The 2,082-nt window shown below is 43.7% G+C and overlaps 1 non-coding gene across 1 annotated transcript; it reads left to right on the top strand.

Moving 5' to 3' along the window:
- The first annotated feature begins 662 nt into the window (after nt 1-662).
- Nucleotides 663-735, top strand: Trnat-cgu (transfer RNA threonine (anticodon CGU)). Its single transcript has one exon. It is a non-coding gene; the product is annotated as a tRNA-Thr (tRNA).
- Nucleotides 736-2,082: the final 1,347 nt, after the last annotated feature.

Below are 2,082 nucleotides of genomic sequence, written 5' to 3'. Positions count from 1 at the left end.
AAGGTGATACTATTTTGGGAATAAAGGCACAAATTGTAAAACACTCATAGTGCTTGTCATTTTGGAACTTACCCTTTTGTCCGAGGGCTGATCAAGAACTCTTTACTCCTATTTTTTTTATAGCCAAAATAAGGTACATACTGGTAATCACAAATATACACCCTATTCTACTTATCTTATACAATTTTTCATTTCTCCCCACATCGGTTCCCACGTTTCTCCCATCACAACACTAAATTTGAAATACCCTTGCAGTGGAAGTCGTCCGGCTGACTAAAGAACCACTGTCGGTCTACTGTCTTGGCTTCATCGTCACTTGTGAATCGATGTCCTGCCAAGAACTTATTCAGCGGTCCGGAAAGTAGAAATCATTAAGGGCGAGGTCTGGATTGTGTGATGGGTGGTCGAGAATACCCAGGGCCCGGAGCTTTTCCGCAGTTCTGATTGCCACATGTGGTCTCGCATTGTCGTGGACAGAATCGCGTTGTCCACATCAAGAATATCTCGGCGCCTTCGCCTGATGGTAGCCCTCAGACGTGACAGTGTGGTGTAACCTCCCCCTCACTTATCGACCTTAATGACCGGGAAAAATGAAACCGCGTGTACTTAATGGGAATTTTGGGAAAGCAATCGTCACCGAAGTTAATCTGTCGGTGAACAGGAGCGAGGTGGCGCAGTGGTTAGCGCACTGGACTCGTATTCGGGAGGACGACGGTTCAATCCCGTCTCCGGCCATCCTGATTTAGGTTTTCCGTGATTTCCCTAAATCGCTTCAGGCAAATGCCGGGATGGTTCCTTTGAAAGGGCACGGCCGATTTCCTTCCCCATCCTTCCCTCACCCGAGCTTGCACTCCGTCTCTAATGACCTCGTTGTCGACGGGACGTTAAACACTAATCTCCTCCTCCCTCCCCCCCCCCTCGGTAAAGAGGGAGGAAAGGGTTACATCTAAATGAAAGGAAAAATGCTAATGAAATTGGTGGAAATTAATTTTGAAAAGGGGTAAAGTTAATAAAGAAAGTAAATGTGCGGCCGTTACGTTAACAATTAACTAGCGTTAATTAGATATTTGAGATTTGGGGGAAATTACGGTCGCCAGTCCTAAGGACAATTACTATAGTAACTGAAAAAGAAAGGTTATTACACATATAATTAGCACATGTAGTGTGAAAACTGAAAGTTTGTCAGAAGTAATAAATTTCGCTACACTCTGACTTAATTTAGCAAAAGAATTAATGAAACAGGAAAATCGAAAGTTAATTTAGTGACTGAAGTTAATAGTGAGCTTTCTTTCTGAAGCACATCGAAATTCAGTAAAATACGGTTAGTCTTGGACTACCTCAACAATCATTTCAAAAGCTACTTGAATCTATGCAATTTAGAAATAAGAGATTTAACCTTGAACTTGAATTAAATGATTCTGAACAATTAACAATAGTAAAATGTAGTACGTACCAAGCTGAGCTGCAGTCACAGGTAAGCTAAAATACGGTAACAAAACCCGCACTCTTAATTTGTGCTAGTGTAATCTAAATATTGTAGCCAGCTATGAATACCTTAATTGAAATTTGAAATTAAAGCGGTGAAATCTAATGATGCTGGCGTTTGAATTTCAATGACACTCGGGTTCATTCCGGAAAAGGAAGGGACCCTGCTTGGTAATGCAATTGGGACAATGAGCAACAAAGGTTCATGCTACGTTGCTGTAATTTTGCGAGGCAAATGGAACAATTTTAAAAGCTGAGGTCTGCCATACAGTTCTAACACTTTACGTGCTTCCTGTCTTCCTTGTTGGTTGATTGAAGGTTTGAAGCCGTCGATCGAGGAGGTGGCGACAGTCACTCATTGTCGGCCGTCGCTGTTGCAGAAGCTGGATGTTGACGCGCCTTCTTCTCGACACGGTTACCAGACGAAACGGGCTCTTGATGTGCGCCAGCTAATGCTTCTCGTCCGCAACACCATGTCAGAAACTATCATCGCAAGTCGAGCGCAATTACATGCTGCCAAACCCCGAAAGCGCGGCAACTCGCGGGAGCTTCACACAACACACCTGCTCCACTCGCTACTCCAGCCAGGCTCTCTCT

Source organism: Schistocerca cancellata, chromosome 2, assembly GCF_023864275.1.
Source record: "Schistocerca cancellata isolate TAMUIC-IGC-003103 chromosome 2, iqSchCanc2.1, whole genome shotgun sequence".
NCBI lineage: Eukaryota > Metazoa > Arthropoda > Insecta > Orthoptera > Acrididae > Schistocerca > Schistocerca cancellata.
Note: the sequence above shows the minus strand (reverse complement) of the source record. Positions and strands in the feature narration are given on the sequence as shown.